At 37.7% G+C, this 17,197-nt stretch overlaps 1 long non-coding RNA gene and 1 pseudogene across 5 annotated transcripts in view; both read left to right on the forward strand.

The window, feature by feature from the left end:
* LOC138918533 (uncharacterized) overlaps positions 1-17,197 on the forward strand; it is a 116,459-nt gene that overhangs the window by 21,916 nt on the left and 77,346 nt on the right. Inside the window, exon 3 of one of the 5 annotated variants that reach the window (XR_011428006.1) lies at positions 4,710-6,348. The exons of the other annotated variants lie outside the window; for them this stretch is intronic. This is a non-coding gene — a long non-coding RNA (uncharacterized lncRNA). Of the gene's footprint in view, positions 1-4,709; positions 6,349-17,197 lie in introns of those variants that run through there. 5 annotated transcript variants of the gene reach the window in all.
* LOC111768660 (rab9 effector protein with kelch motifs pseudogene) lies at positions 15,191-16,238 on the forward strand (annotated as a pseudogene).

Below are 17,197 nucleotides of genomic sequence, written 5' to 3' on the forward strand. Positions count from 1 at the left end.
GTTATGAATTTACTCAGTTTTTTAATCTCTTTTGAACCAAATTTAAAATTTATATTTTTCAAAATAAATCATGTATTTCGCAGAGCTCTTTATATTTACTTGCCTAAACTAAAGTAAAATATTTTCTTAAATCTAGTAACAACTATTTCATTTATTATTTTGTATATTTGTCAAAAAACTACTAAATGCCATCTGAATTTTTTGACTATTAGTTGTTTCTTTTGTTTTTCTAAAATGATAGATTTATTAATATCTTATTAGAGAACATAGAGTTTTCATTAGACTTATAATAATTAGAAGGAGCCATTTCATTCAATGTACTCATATTACAACGAAGAAACCCCAAAAGCTGAATGGATAAGTGATTTATTAAGAATTATATAACTGCTTATGTTATATCCTTCAACGCTTGTCCAAAGTTTTCCTCTACAGTGCAAACACAGTAAGACCTGTCTGTCACAGGATTTATGTCTCGGAAAAATTTATTGGATTCCTACCTTAGCACTTTATAACTTTATGACCATGGGCAAATTGCTGAACTTCTCTGTCCTTCATCTATTTTCATCTTTAAAACAAGGTGATAATTTACTGGCTGCCTTGTAGTTTCACTTGCTAGCAATGTTTGGTAAATAATCTATTAAAAATTTTTTTTTCCGGAAAAATGATGGACCACAAACCTGTGCTTTAAGAACTACTGTGTATGTTTTATAACTTTATTTTATATGTTTAAACTTTACTCTCCTTGAGTTGGCTTTTATAGCAAAGTCCTCATTTGGATTTAAAGAAAATTTTATACTAAATTTTTCGTATCTAATCCTAAATATCAAGTGTAAGATATATAGATGTATATTACATTTGTGTTACTTCAAGTACTTTAATCGACTTCTTTCTTATTGAAATCAGGCCTATCAATTGAGATTGTTTGTCAAGTATCCTCTGCGAATATTCAGTTTTTCTTTTTGCTTTAAAGTTCTGTTTAAAAATAATAATAATTCTCTAGTCTTTTCCTGGTATCCTTTCCTTTGGACAAACACTTTATCTTTGTTCCAGTCCAGTGTTGATTACATCAACAAGCCTGTTTGGTTTACTTTCCATCTTAATATGACTAATGGACCACTGTTTATATATTTTTCTGTTGCTTTTACTAACTATTCTGCTTGCCAATGTGCTCTGTTTGAAGTATACATATCCTCCATCTGCTGTAACATTTTGTACCCGTGTCCCAGCTGTACTAATTCTATTAATTGCATACTATTTATTGAATTTCATTACCCAGAGTGAGTCTTAGGTGTTAGAGAAACCTGAACTACGTATGAACAAAATTCTTCTGGTTTCAATATTTTGTTCTTAGAATTCATTCATAAAATAAAAACACTTGTGCTTTTAGTTTTCTTTGAATTGTGGCCCTTAAATAAGTCTACTAAAGTATTTGATCCATTCATCTTGCCAGAAATAGGCTTTTTTGTGAGAAAAGTAAACTATCCTTTTACTCCCTTTGAAAAGAGTGCATTGATGATGATTTTGCAGTGGATTGTATAGATTCTGGCAAAACCATAGTCCAGAATCTATAGAGAAGAGCATTTGCTCATTCGCTGTCTGCCTCTTAATAGATCTAATAACATTGGATATATCATTAAACCTCTGTGAGTCTCAATTTTCTACTTTGTAAAATTTTAAATTGGCATTTTAAAAATCTTTCACATAGGGTGGCTTAAATAATACTAAATTTAAACAACCAACATGCAACAAAGTTTTTGCACAGTGCCTGAAATTTATTTCTCCTTTTATTGAATAAAGAAATTAGACTAGATGGCATTAGGTCCTTCTTATAGTCCTTTCTGGTTCTGGCATACATTCACATTTTATTTTATTTTATTTTATTTTTAAAGATTGGCACCTGAACTAACAACTGTTGCCAATCTTATTTTCGTTTGTTCTCCTTTTTCTCCCTAAATCCCCTCAGTATATAGTTGCATATTTGAGTGGCAGATCCCTCTGGTTGTGGCACGTGGGACGCCACCTCAGCATGGCCTGATAAGCAGCGCCATGTCCACGCCCAGGATCTGAACTGGCAAAACCCTGGGCCGCCAAATCAGAGAGCATGAATGTAACCACTTGGCTACAGGGCCAGCCCCTTACATTTTATAATATGGATATAGTTATATTTTTCCTCTAAAAACTGTCTCTCTTGCCTCCCAAACAACTGGTTCCCAGAGCTCCTTCTTTGAAGCCATTTCCAGCATTTAGTCACAAGTCCTTAGAGTATAATTAATATTAAGGGTAAAATTTGATCAAAACAGACAGAATCTATGATAGCTCTGATTCAGTGATAAAAAGTTGAATCATCTCTTCATCTACCACAAATGATTATTCTCTTAGAATATAAAGCTTTGGCCTTTGAAGCTAGATCTGAGTTTGAATCTTGCATCTACCTATTATTTTAGCAATCTTGGACAAATCGCTTGAACTCTCTGAAGTTTTCTGTTTTTTAGTAACAAAGATTGGCCCTGAGCTAATATCCATTGCCAAGTTTCTCTTTTTGCTCAAGGAAGATTGTCCCTGAGCTAACATCTCTGCCAATCTTCCTCTATTTTTGCATGTGGGACACTTCCACAATACGACTTGCTGAACAGTGTGTAGGTCCACACCTGGGATCCAAACCTGCAAACCCTGGGCCACCAAAGCAGAGCACACAAACTTAACCACTACTTCACTGGACCAGCCCCTCTAAAAGGCTTTTATCTTCTCTAAAAAGAAAATAATACAATACGTCTTTTCCTACCTTCCACATTTCTGTGAGAATCAAATATAATAATGTTCTTCATTTTATAGATTAAAAATGCCAAGAAAGGAGGCCAACACAGTGACATAGTGGTTAAGTTTGTGTGCTCTGCTTTGGTTGCCTGGGGTTCACAATTTCAGATCCCAGGCGCGGACCTACACACTGCTTGGCAAGCCATGCTGTGGCGGGTGTCCCACATATAAAGTAGAGGAAGATGGGCACAGATGTTAGCTCAGGGCCAATCTTCCTCAGCAAAAAGAGGAGGATTGGAAGCAGATGTTAGCTTAAGGTTAATCTTCCTCAAAAAAAAAATGACAAGAAAATATTAGTTATATTTATTTTTATGGCATTGTGAGTTGACTGTCAATTACCCTAAAAGCAGAAGAGCCTAGTCATGAAGACTATCCCTCTCTGATGAGGACGATTGAAGAGAAAAATAACCTGGAACACTGGGCCACATTATGTATATTCCAGTGTATTCAGGCCCCACAGCTCGACATCAAGTACCCTGTTTTAAGCTCTTGAGACATGTTCCCATGCAGGTATCCAGCCAGACTCTGGAGAACCCCTATTTTAAGAGTATAAAAATTTGTCAACAGTTAAATTTTAAAGGGTGGTTAGTGTTTAGTCTGATGCATTCAGGCAACTCAAGCCACTAAGACTTGCCGGGAAATTGTTGGAAGGAATGTTTTGGGAGCTACCAGTCCATCAAATTAAAGACAGCAAAACCTCACATAATTTATCTATAGAAACCTCTTATGGTACCCTCCCTCAACTCCTCCCCTGCCATTTCCCTTACTCAACTCTACACTGAGCGGGAAACAAGCTCAATCAGAACAGAAGCCAGCACAAGTCTAAGCCACAGACATCACTGCAGCCTCAGACATTCACAACAGAAGAAGATATCACAAACATCATGGAGCTGCAGCATAGGGGCTGGTGCCAACTACCAACACATGCCTTTTACAGTCCTGGGGGTTAAACCCAAGAACAGAAGTTTACCTCATCTAACTCAAGCAAGATCTCAATTTATTGAAAATATAATCTGGGGCTCACAAAATTAGCAAAAGACTGGACAACAAGGTCTAGAACATGAGCAGGAAGAAGGAAGACTGGAAACAGGAACCATAGCAAAGTGCACTTAAATTCTACTGGTTGCAATAAATATGGCATCTCCCCATCCTCATGTTCTTGTGCCACTCATTAAAGATTCAAATTCAGAGGGGAGAGAGTTTGATAGACTGAGCCTAAATCACCCAAGTAACTCCTGATGGGCCAGGAGAGGGATAATCAGTATATGACTCCTCCAGCTTTCAGACTGAGAGTGGTACTGTCTCCTACCAGCGCTATGCACAGTCAGAGATTGCCTAGAATGGAGACTGATTTACTAATAAAAGGATCCGAGAATGAGAAATTCCACTACACTAATCAAAACCATGGTCTCTCTTTGTTCAATTCAAGCACGCTTATTCTAGGCAAAGGTTCTTAAGCATTTTCTTAAAATCATGATCAATAAATCAACAAACCCAATAGAGCCAATGCTATAAAACATGGCTATGCAGGAGAGTATTTTGCTAGTACCATGGACAGGGAGATATGTAACCAGCTAGGCAACCACCGAAGATGGTGTTCAGTCCCGAGTCCCATCTATAGGACACGATGGGCGTTCTTATCAGCACTCAGCTGCAGGCATCTAAGAGATTTGAGTTAGCTGTTGAGTGAAATTTTGCCTGTTTATAGGTTCCTGCCAGAAACCAAAATACTACTTGATGATTATTCACTTAAGAGCTGTGACAGACACTGTTATCTATTTATCCAAAAGCAATTCACAGCCCAACCTCTCTTCTTGGCTGCTAGATCTTATCTTTTCATTTAGAAACTAAAAGTGTCAAATGCTCATTTTCTCTGCCTTCTTCCTTTCTTCTAGAGGATGGACAATGATTCAATAGTTGCCGATGAAATTTCACTGAAAGTGACCTGGATGGCTTCTTGGGAAGATTTTCCTTCTAATAAAAAAAAAAGGTGTTCAAGAGAAAAAAAATCTTCCCTCTAATTCCCTTTTGATATTGTAATCTGAGGCTATGCTGTGTAGACTTGCTGTGGATATTCAAGTACCTTAAAAAGAAAGAGAATTTAATCTCAGAGAAGCCAACTCAGACCTATGACAGCGTTGAAACCATCGCTCTCTAGAATGCTTGTTATGTGAGGGAAACTGTCCAGTCTTTAAGCCATCTTAGACAAGTTTTCTGGCACCTGCAATCAAAAGCACATAATAAAAGATACTTACCAACAGATGAGTAATTAGAAAATAGGAAGTGAGTTGGTAAAAGAGATTCTAAAATAAGTAATTGGCATAGTACAGGTTATAGAATTGAGAACTTAAACTATTTCAGGCTGGAAAGTTGGTGGTCTTTATGAAGCAGTAAACATATATATTTAAACCAAAAATAACTCAAGGGGTGATTATTCACTCAATAAAGAATTTATCGCTTGGAAAAGAGGTTATACAACTTTCAAAGGGCTTTTAAAAATATGATATGATCTATAGGAATTTGTTTTACGTGTAATTCACAACATATCGTATAAAATAAGCTACTTCTGTGTTTTTTTCTTTAGGTCATCAATTATTTATTTAAATCAGGGGATGGAAAACTGTGACCCTCAGACCAGATGATTGTCTTTGTAAATAAAGTTTTATTGGAACACATCCACGCATGTGTGTTTCCAACTGTCTATGGCTACCTTGGGAGTACAGTGGCAGAGATACGCAGTTGAGACACAGACAATAGGTCCACAAGCCTAAAATATTTACTATCTGTCGCTCTGAGGAAAGTATGTCAGCATGCCAACCCCTGTTCTATATGTTTTTCAAAGTGAATTGGTATCTGTATTTAGGTGTCAAAATGAGTTTCTCTAGGGATCAACTAAAACTTGGGTATTAAGTTCTGTTGATCCAAATCTGGAAATTACAAACACAAAACTTAAGGTATGATTTTAAAAAGAAATTGTAACAAGTGGGGCTTTTAGCTTGTTCTACTCCCAAACTCCAATCCTCCATTTTCTCCAAATGATTATAGCAATAGATGTAGATACACCTGTGGCAGAGACTGGCCAGTTTCACCCTAAAGTCAGCCTGGTCAGGACAAGATTTCCCAGCCTTGCTTCAGTCAGTTTAGGGCCATATGATTGGGTTCTGGCCAATGGAATGTAAGTAGTATTGATGTATGCTCGTCCAGTCCTATTCATAAAATGTCCCACGTAATCCACTAGTCTCTCCATCTCTCATTCACACGGCCAAAAGTTAAGGATGCTGAGGATGAAAGGATCCTAATGGAGGGATCCTTGTTTCACTGATTGGGGGAGAGCCACCCAAAAGGGCCTCCCAACCCATATTAGCCTTGGTGAATGTAATAAATAGACTTTTTAATGTATTGAGTAACTAAAATGTGGTGTTATTTCTTAAAACAACTATTAGACATTATGTTGGCTAATACGATACTATCCAACGGTTTCGATTAATTGTATAATCCTCTTTTTTGATGTTTAAATAAAATTGATTATTCTCCACCCATTTTCTGATACCACTTCACTTCCAAGATGTTTGTGACATCTAAATATATACAGTGTTATTTCCATCTCATGCTCTGTTTCCTAATTTTGTTAAATTTGACCTGACTTCCATTGCCTTTGAAAGATACATTCTCTACCATGTTGACTCAGTTATGAAAACCAGCCTGTTTTCTTTAATTATTTAAATATATCACTCGCAAGTTTCAGTGTATGTTTGAGATGATGAGTTACATTACCATGAAGTGAACAAATTATGAGAGTTAGAAAAACTTCCAAAAGTCTTTTGGTCCCTCTCACTTTCAGGAATTTCTCGCTGACCAACATTTTCCTCACCTGCTTCCCCTTCTTTCATTGTCTTCTCTTTCTCTTCTATTCTCTGTGCCCCTCAGGAAACTCCTTTTAACTTCTTCTGCAGTAGTGTTCCTTGCCTAGTTTTAGTTCATTCAAGATCATATTCATAATCCAGCATATCTAGTAGGATATGTTCATAAAGAAGAAAGCTATCCACTTGACCAAAATTCTGTAAATATCACTTAAAAATCACATCTTCTTCTTCTCACCATAGATGAAATCTCACATCATCAAAGCCACCCCCTGCTTTCGAAGAGATTTTCCAAGGATTTTCTGATAGACTTTTTGTGTGTGTGTGTGCATGTGTGTGAGGAAGACTGGCCCTGACCTAACATCCATGGCAGTCTTCATCTCTTTTGTATGTGGGTTGCCGCCACAGCATGGCTTGACAAGTGGTGTAGGTCATGCCGGGGATCTGAAACTGTGAACTCCAAGCAGCCAAAGCAGAGCACACTGAACTTAACCATGGTACCACTGGGCTGGCTCCCTAATAGACATTTTTAAGTACATAGTACTTAGCACAGTCCACAGGCCAGAAACCTGTGGGTAGTAAGAGGTAGGAAACTTCCCCCTATGAGGGATCCAGGCCTCGGAATCTTTGGAATCTTTGGTAGTTATGTGATCCTTCACTGAGGCACTCAGGCAGGACAGATCTTGTCGTCCTTCCCAGCACATCTCACATGTTCTATTTGCAGTATAACACCACCCAGTTCTTAAATCTATGCTTATTAAGATGAAACTCTATCATTGAATTTCTTGTGTATTGGCTAAATTCAGATACATGAATGATTAAAGATGAAACAAAGAAATTATGTCTTGATCAAGGATAGAGAACATCTCAGATTATTTCTGCATTACACAAAAATTGTAAACTACATGTATTAGAAACACTAAGAAAAAATAAATTAAATTAGAGAAGGGACAATAGAATTAAATTGAATAGAACAGTGATTTTTGCAGCTAACGCTTACAAAACAAAAGAGAAGCTAAACCAAAATAAACCCAAGCCTCAGAACTATTCTCCTGTATTTGCTAGAATGCAGCAGACAGGAGCTTGTGTAAAAAGTCCTGACAGAGCCATATTATAGCTCTCTATTGGATTCTTATGCAGGGCTGGCATAAAGTTACCATTAATTGCTTGAGGGCTATATAACCCTTTTTATTGAGTTTATTGAAAAGAGTGTTTGAGAAATGCCCATCCAACTCTGGTGAGCTGAGTAGGTTAAATAAAGCTTAAACAAAGCTTTTTTCATCTCAAGCATCCAAGTTACTCGGCATTTTCGGGATCACAGTGGGACCCCAGAGACAAGAGTCAACAAAACCAGGCCATAAAATCAGGAAGGCATTGAATGTTTGGATTCAGGACTAGATACAGGAAAGACGAAAAGAATGCCTTTAAAATGCACACTCTCTGCAACTAAGCAAAACCAATCTACAAACATTTTGTTGAGATTGCAGGGGAGAGACATTGTGAAATGTTTTCAGAAGGCAAAAGAAACAAAGTGTTTTCAAATCCTCTGTGCCCATTTTCCAAGGCTCCATATACCTATTTCCAAAAACAAATTGCAGTCCTAAATCTTAAACAATATGGGGATTCATCTTTAATCACGTGGCCACCTGAAACACTGCTAAGACCCTTCCCCAAAGCTTGCTGAGCATCTTTGCAAGTGAGAGGCTGGAAAATTCCGTCTTCATTAACTTCGTGCCAAATCTGCCTCTCTTTATTTCTTAGAATGTCTCATTTTGTGGACCAAAAACTGTCTTGGAAGAATTCCAGGAAGTTTGCAAGAAATTCAATCTCAAGTCTGAGGCAAGCATATGTTTGTGTTCTATTTTCAGAAACTCATAAGTATTTTGTGTTCTGTCTTTTCCAAATTCTTCTTATATCTGGATGAATATTTAACCTAGACATATTTCATCTTATAGTTACCATAGATATAACTATATACATATAGCTTCCTGAAATTTTTGATTCAAATTTTCTTATTCCAGTTTTCCCTTTTTTCCAGCTCTAACTCTCTTTTTGCTTCTTATTTGGGAGCACAGTATTGTATGAACACTATTCTAACTTGCACCTTCTCTATTTTTAAAACTATATCTTCTGATCTATTTTGACAAGCTGATTCTTTGTTAACTTCAGTAGGTAATAAATATTATGTTTCAAAAAAAAACTTAATAGTCACATGTATACCAAGATATTCATTATTTGTAAAATACATCTTACTAAATTTTATGATGACTGCCTTTTTTTCTACCTTTCTGCTTCCCTTCTCCCTTCTCATTTCATATGGGCTTGCAAATGTGAACTAATTCCTTATTAATATGTAAAATAAGTCTGGAACACTGATTTATTTAGTTAAATTTTTGTCAACAACAATCAAAAACAATAAATGCACATTAATTAATATTTTTAAAAGCACTTTATTTTAAATTAATTTTTTGTGTATGTTGTGAATTAAGGGCTTAATTTTTAAGTGAATATTCAGTTTTTCCAGCCCCATGCGATTAAAGCACTACTCTTTCCCCTTTGAATTAACTTGACACCTTAGTTAAAAATCAAGTGAACATTTCTAAGTGGGTCTACTTTTGACTGATTAGCCTGTTCCTCTCATCTTGTCTCAGTTTGAGTAATTAGTGTGTTCTATGAATTTGTACATTTATCTAAATTTATTGGTATATATTTGTTCATAATGTTCGCTTATAATCCTTTTTATTTCTGTACTGTCACTAGTAATGTCCCCACTCTCGTTGCTGATTTTATTTATTTGTGGTTTCTCTCTATTTTTTCTTTTCTTGGTCAGTCTAGCTAAAGATTTTTTTTTTTTTTTTTGACCTTTTTAAAGAATTAACTTTTGATTTCATTGATTCTATCGTTTTTCTATCCTCTATTTTATTTATCTCCACTCTGATTTTTTTTTTCCCTTCCTTCTGCTACCTTTGGATTTAGTTTGTTATTCTTTTCTCCTTCCTCAAAATATAAAATTAGGTTATGAATTTTAAGTCTTTTCTTTTTTTAATATAGGCATTTGCCGTTATAAATTTTGCCCTGAGCACTGCCTTCGCTGCATCCCATAAGTTTTAGTATGTTTTGGTTTTGTTTATTTGTCTCTAAATATTTTCTAGTTTCCTTTGTAATTTCTTCTGAGGTCCATTGGTTGTCAAAGAGCATATTGTTAATTTCCACATGTTTGTGAATTTTCCAGTTTTCCTTCTCTTATTAATTTCAAATTTCATTCCATCACGATCAAAAAAGATACCTTATTAGGGATCCCTTGTATCTGACCAGTCATTTCTCTCTTGCTGCTTTCAAGATTCTCTTTGTCTTTGGTTTCGAACAGTTTGATTATAATCTATTTCTGTGTGGGTCTCTGAGTTTATCCTAATTAGGGTCCACTGAGCTTTTTGAATATGTAGATTCATGTCTTTCATCACTTCGTGGTATCTTCAGCCATTATTTCTTCAAATAGACTTTCTGCCCCTTTCTTTGTCTCATCTCTTTCTGGTATTCCCATGCTGTGCACATTGTTCCACTTGATGGATCTCCCACATGTCTCTCAGGCTCAGTTTACTTTTTTTCTTTATTCTTCTAAATGGACCATTTCAATTGTCCTATCTACAAGTCCACTGATTCTTTCTTCTACATGCTCAAATTTGCTGTTGAATCTCTCTAGTGAATTTTTCATTTCAGTTATTACATTTTCAGCTCCAGAATTTCTGTTTGTTTTTTTTAATAGTTTCTATCTCTTGATTGATAGTCTAATTTTGTTCACATATCATTTTCCTGATTTCTTTTAGTTCTTTACTCATGTTTTCTTTTAGCTATTTGAGCATACTTAAGACAATTGTTTAAAAGTTTTTGCCTAGTAAATCTCACCTTCTGTAGGGATGGTTTCTGTCAATTTACTTTGTTCCTTAGAATGGGTCATACTTCTCTCTTTCTTTATATGCTTTGTGATAAATTTTTGTTGAAAATTGGACATTTAAACTTTATGCTATGGTAATTCTGGACATTAGATTCTCCTCATTCACCAAGGTCTGCTGCCTTTTCAATTGTTAAAGGCTATAGTGGTCTACCTGTCTAGTGAGCCCAAAATATTCCTGCAAAGACTGCATTCCTTGTCATGTACAGCCACCAAAATCTCTGCTTCCTGGCTTATGTTCAGCTAGTGCTTTGACAGAGATATCTCTGAATGCTAGGAACCAATAACATTTTTTTTAAAAAAGAGCAAGCATTGGACATTGACTCCATGCAGGGGCACTCCTTCCACACTTAGCCAGGCTTGCACTGAGCCTATGGATTAGCCTAAAGTGAAAGCTTGGGGTCTTCTCAGGTATTCTCTGAGCACGTGTCCTTGCCTGGGCCTGTGCACGGCTTTCTAAATCTCTCAATATAGATGCTGCTATTGAGTGTTCTAATTTTCCAAAGAAACTCTGCCCAGCTTATGCTCTTGGGTCTCAGGTGGTTTATTGACTGTTTTGACCATAATCTTTTGCCACAAGCATCTGAGAATTGTTAGTTTGGCTTGCAGTGTTTTTGAGTAATGCTGACCACTTGAGTTTCCAGTAAGGTGACAGAGAAATAAGCACCTTGCATCATTCCTTCAGGTAGTGCCTAGGAAGGTTAGAACAGATGTACACAATAATTTGCAAATAGGTCTGCTTTGTTCCCTCTGGAATCAGTGGGTTCCCCCTAGGAACGCAGGCTACTGCTACCTTAAAACCAAGACCTCTACCACAATGGTGAGGGGCGGGGACAAGGGCAAGGAAAAGTACCACAAACTTTTATTATTACTTCAAATTTATCTTTATCTTGCTTCAGCATTTGCTTAGCTACTGCAAACTTTTTACTGCTTTCCAGAGTTCTGACAAATTTGGTTCTGACAGTTTCTGCTTGCTTTTCAATGTTTTTCTGGAAGGATGAAAGCTACGAGCTGCCTTCTACCATTTTGCTGTCACTTCCTTTATGCCCATTCTTGAAGGGGCTGTTTGAAATGCAGTGTTGAGAAGGATTGTGAGGCTAAGTCAAATCAAGTGGGAGAAAATGTCAAGAATGATTAGTTATGTCTCTCACAGTTATGGGAGAAAAATGTTATAGTAAATGGTCTACAAAGTTTCCAATGCTGGATAAGCCCAAATAAATACTACATGAGTTGGTCAAGTACAGTCCAGAACAGGACCATGATTTCTGGACTACCACTCTAGTATTGACTGAGAGTGTTCTAAACCATGCCTACACGTGTACTTTCTGATAAGGGGGCATACTACTGACTCACAAAGACATCCCTGTCTCCGAGGAGAGGATGCTCTTAATAATGTGGCATGCGGAATCAAGAGGAAAACTTGGCATCAGATGTACCTAGGTTCAAATGTTGACTTTACCCTTTAGTACTTTGAATTTGAGAATGACTTTAACTCTTGGCTTAAATAAGCTTATTTATAAAATTTTTTATTGAATTTGTTTTTAAAATTTTTAGCAATTTGTTGAAAATAGTAAGAAAGAGATCTGTGAACATGCTTTGATCTACTAATATTGCTTATTACTATTATTACTGCTAGAGTAATGCTAATCCTAGCCCTAGGTGACAGAGAGGGTAAATGACAAGAGGCAGTGAGGTTTCTCATAACTAGGATAAAAGTTCTCATATATCTTGATTTACACAAGAGGATTCCAGTTTATACACAGTGCTCTAGAATGTGAGTAGTGTCTTCTTTCAATTCTAAGTTATCCTGATTTGAATAAATTAGATGGCTGCCCTGTTGTGATGTTATGGGCATCACGCAATAGAATACTGATCTCCTAGACAGGATACCAAGCTCTCCTAGTAAGAATTCAACAACTTCCTAGAAGTTTAGCCAGAGAAGAAAAGAGCAATATCTTTGTACTGGAAGTTTCACAATAAATCTATTCCCTTGGTTCATCTCTCCTTCTCTCTTTCATTTTCCTCTGTTAGTTGACTACCTCAACCATCATTCCTTTCTTCTTCCCTGATAGCAGAAACCCAATTGTTAGACAGATTCGTTGCCACCTAGAATAAAAGACAACAGTTTCTAACCTCCCTTGGAGCTTTGCCAACCAGATGACTAAGTTCTGAATAACGGTATATAAGTGTAGGATAGAACAACTAGGAAGGTCATTAAGTGAGATAATTCAAGTCAGAGGAACAAAGAAGGGAGGATTTGGCCAGTTTGTCAGCTCCATTTAGTAATTTCCCTCTTGTGGTTTATCATGTTGTTGTGCCACATGCCCATCCGGGTGAGCAGTGTGGGATAGGTTGCCGAGAGACCAAAGAAAAGACCTGGAGAACAGTGAACAAGGCATATGGGTTTATTGGGAGTTACTTACAGGGAAGGTCCAGTGGTGGCCAGCTGGACACCAATGTGCACCCATTACCACCCCCTGAGAGAAGCTTGCTTAAGTAGACAGAGGAACAAAGGCTGCATGCTTGCCAAGGGGCTGTCCTTGGTATAACCAGCGTTCTCAGGATCAGTAGCTCACATGGAGGGGCTCTGTGTCCCTGTAAGACGTGATGTTCTTTATGTGAGATAAGGGAGGATCTGGGCTGGCCAGGCCCTAGGTTGTTACAAATCTCAGCAGCTGGGCGGCCTGCCCAGAAGTGAGCCAGAAGGACATATGGTTTCAATGGGTGTGGGGGCTTTCGCTGAGCAAGCAAGGCCCAGGCCCTACACATGTAGATATAATGTTCAGAATTGCAGCACCCCCCTCAAGCCTTCAAGTGAACTTAGGGATAAGCTCCACTCATTGGAATGGTACACAATAAAGACAGAGATCAGGGCTCCTAATGGCATTGGGGTCTTACCCACCAGCCCTGGACCACTTGGAATACCAAAAAGAGAAATAAATTCATGTGTTTTTTAAGCAACTACTTTCTGTGTCTCTGTTACTCTCAGCCTATCACAATCCTAATTTACACAGAATTTGTTCCATGGGCATGAAACATTGAAATATCAGAACCTCATATCTACCCCTGCTAAAGAACAAAATTCAAATGAATAAATTTTAAAGATTTTTATTTTTAAAGTTATTCTTTTTAATTCAGTGATTCATGAATTGGGCAGTATCCAATCTAGCAGAGAAAGGAGCTCCAAAGAACTGTAGAAAGCAGGAGATTTTATAGACAGGAGGGAGCGGGAAAAAGGAAGTTATACTGGGCATTTTCTGATTGGTTAAAGTAGGGTTAGTTTCCTTATATGGAGCAAAGGGAAGTCTTAGAGCCAGGTCAGGTAACTTGTGCCAAAGAGGCAAGCACTGATTGCCTGACCTGGGCCTTTCTTTTCTGGAAGAGCTGAGCATAGAAACTTAGCTAAGTTTAGGTTTGCTGACAAGGGGCTTAGCATGAGCGACTCCATTTTGGGCCTAATCTGGTTACTCTAACACCCCCAATATGGTAGGTTGGGAAGCTGGCAACATTCATAATTCAATGATAAAACATTTGGTCAAACTGCTGCCTGCCTTTCCTTGGAAAGCAGACAAAAAGCTATATGAAAAGCAGACTAAACAGCCTTAAGGGACAGTGTGGAAAAGTTAGAATGTTGTCTGTGCAGGCTGCTTCTTGCTGCTTTCAACAAAGTTCCAGGATTGAGGAACTGACTCAATCCAGCTTATCTGTAAGCGGAGATATTAGGGAAGTGTTCTCTCTCTCTGGTGTGAAATCCAAATGCATTATATTCGAAGTCTTTAAGGATTTTTTTAAAAAAGATAACTGCTCTGTGCTCCAAACTAAAGCACATATAAGTCTACTCTGAAGAAGCATCCTTAGCGGGAGATAAATCACTGGCCTCAAAGCTTTTAAAAAGGCCTTCCACTAATAGTTGCCTGTCAGACAATGGGAGGGAAGCTAACAGCAAAGATCAGATTAAGTATGTTGTCTTTCCACCCAAGCCTATTCTTTTAAGTGGTCTCAAGGTAGAATCAGGCCTGGAATCTGGAAGCCAAAGAACCTATAAACCTGGACTGAAACTATCTGTTACTATTAAAACTTTAATAGTACCTGAACCTGCACTGGAAGGAAACAGCCCTTAGAATCTTTTCAAGCTCCATGAAAGGACGCCCTCTATTGCCTACATTAGAAATAGCCATGGAGGGTCATAGAGAATGAAGCGTCTCCCCGAGAAGGTAGGGCTCTGGAACAAGAGACCAGGGAGGACAATGGCAGGAAAGTTTCTCCAGAAAGCACAAGTAGAATAAACAGGTATTGTAACCAAGAAATCTATTCTATCACCAAGTTAAGGGGCTTCTCTATTCCTGCCTAGCAGGATTTCAAAATTTTGATGAGCTAATGATGCCAATGTTTTTACTCTCTACTTGTTCTAAATGGAATTTTTGTGCCATTCTTTGTGCTCCTTCTCTTCTGGGTGTTTAGCAGGTAGATAAGTTGTCTTTTAGTTTAGTAAGTCACCAAATAATAAAGAGCTACTAAATCTGTTAGAGAATCAGCAGTCATCCAGAGACTCTGCACACTGAGCTAGATGCACAACTGGACTAGCTTTCTTGCAGCTTGCTGTGGCCATGTGACTAAGTTCCAGCATCAAGTTGCAAATGAAAGTGTGGAGTACTTAAGGAAATTTCTTCAAAAAACATGGGGTACCTCCTCCTTTTCTTAATCCATCCTAATAACTGGGATGCAGATGGGCAGGCAAAAGCTCCAGCAGCCATCTTAGACCAATGAGGACATTGAGATGAAAAAGAACAGTCCATTCTTTCTCAGTCCTGTGTCCTCCTTCCAAGACTGCCATGCAGAGATGGGACTACAGTAGGAGCAGCAACAGGAGCCCTTCTACATACAGAAAGATTTTGCTGCTGAATTCTGGGCTTTGGGGCTGGCAGTCAGTGATCTAGGCACTGGTCATATTCATCCATTCCTCTAGTCATTCATCCATTTTGTTTCTTCATTCACTCATTGATTACTGACTTGAAATATTGAAGCTATGAGGGTTTGATACAAACACTCTGACCTTGTCTCAGTCAAAGATCTGTAAAAAAACATAACTTTCCTGGGATAATCTTGTGACAATAGTGGGAAGGACAAAGCTCTTCATCCATGGAGGCTCATCAGGTCAAAAATTCTATGATGACTTCCATTACATTGAATTAAGTGAAATGAAGTTGTAGAAATTGAGTCCCACTGGGTGTTCCCACAGTTGTGCCACACATTTAGCTGTGGTCATGGAGAAACGTGTATATCATTAGTTCTTACAGGAGCACTGAACACACTGTACCAACGTCACACAGAAAAGTAGCATTGGACCTTGCTTAAATTTGACATCCCTTTTCACAGCTATATGATTGGACCATCCTATGTGTATCAGTCCAAGGCTAGTGATGTCTCTATCTGAGAAAGAACAGCCAACTTCTGTCACTTTCAACTATGAAGCTGAGAAAGGGGATTTTGCTGACAAACCAAGGTTGTGACCCACATGAGGAAAACTAAACTGGCACACAGCTCTGTTTTATGTTTGGTGGAATGAATGAAGAAGGGAAATCTATAAAGATCATATTTTGACTGTAGTTGACTAATAAAACCCATATTTTATTAAATAAAAAAGTTGATAAGATAAATAAGTCCTTGAGATGTAATGTACAGCATGGTACTATAGATAATAATACTGTATTGTATATTTGAAAGCTGCTAAGAGAGCAGATCTAAAAGATTCTCATCACAAGGAAAACAGTGTGTAACTATGTGTGGTGATGGATGTTAACTAGACTTATTGCGATGATCATTTCACAATATATACAAATATCAAATCAATATGTTGTATACCTGAAACTATATAATGCTATATGTCAATTATATCTCAATAAAAGTATTTATTATTTATAAATAAAGGTGAACAAAAGAAGAAGAGGGGCCAGTCTGGTTGTGTAGTGGTTAAGTGCAGACACTCCACTTCAGTGGCCGGGGGTTTGCGGGTTTGGATCCTGGGCGCAGACCTACACACCACTCATTGAGCCATGCTGTGGTGGCATCCCATATACGAAATAGAGGAAGATTGGCACAGATCTTAGTCCAGGGACAATCTTCCTCAAGCAAAAGGATGAGCATTAGCAATGGATGTTAACTCAAGAACAATCTTCCTCACAAAAAAAAAAGAAAAAGAGGTGCCTCACTCAAGATTAAAATCTCTCCCTGAAGGCAGTCCTCAACCAGGGACTAATTGAGGATGTGGTACAAAGGCTTGACCCGCATTCTTAAATTTGGAACAATTCTGAAGGACCGTCACAGCTCCAGAGCCCGGCAAATGATCTGTTGAGACCTTGCATCAATTACATTGCAGTTGAACTTCTCCCACTGCCCAGGCCTGCTTTTCTCACTCCCTCACACGTATTAATCTCAAGGACACTTCCCAATAAACTTCCTGCATGCAAATCTCTGTTTCCAAGTCTGTTTCCCACAGAACACTAAATTAGACATCACTATCTATTCAATTTAGCGCAATTACATTTCTTTGTCAAATTTGTACATATAGTGTGTA

The sequence above is a fragment of the Equus caballus genome, chromosome 17, assembly GCF_041296265.1.
Source record: "Equus caballus isolate H_3958 breed thoroughbred chromosome 17, TB-T2T, whole genome shotgun sequence".
NCBI classification, from domain to species: Eukaryota; Metazoa; Chordata; class Mammalia; order Perissodactyla; family Equidae; genus Equus; species Equus caballus.